The following is a 337-nucleotide window of genomic DNA, read 5'->3' as shown; positions in this document are numbered from 1 at the left end:
TGGGTGCTGGCAATACTGGAAGTGCCTTTGATGATTCAATTACTTATGACGACTCAAATGCTTATGACGACTATGATTTGGGTGTGACCGAGTCTGCTCTGAACTCGTACGGTGTTGCCAACACTGAGGCTGTGCCCGTTTTCCAAGACAACAGTCTTTCTCCTGCGTTGGGATCTTACAGTTCCCCTGATGATGATGATGATGCTGACGCTGAAGAAGAACGAGCTGCCCGAAGGTTTCGGGGCGGACGACGGGGTCGTGTCAATCAGGGCCGTTCTCGATCTGGTCGACGAGTCAATGGCCAAAGGCGAAACAATCAAAGGCAATCGGGGCGCCG

Source organism: Tigriopus californicus, chromosome 9 (genome assembly GCF_007210705.1).
Source record: "Tigriopus californicus strain San Diego chromosome 9, Tcal_SD_v2.1, whole genome shotgun sequence".
Taxonomy (NCBI): domain Eukaryota; kingdom Metazoa; phylum Arthropoda; class Copepoda; order Harpacticoida; family Harpacticidae; genus Tigriopus; species Tigriopus californicus.
This window is presented reverse-complemented; position numbering follows the sequence as displayed.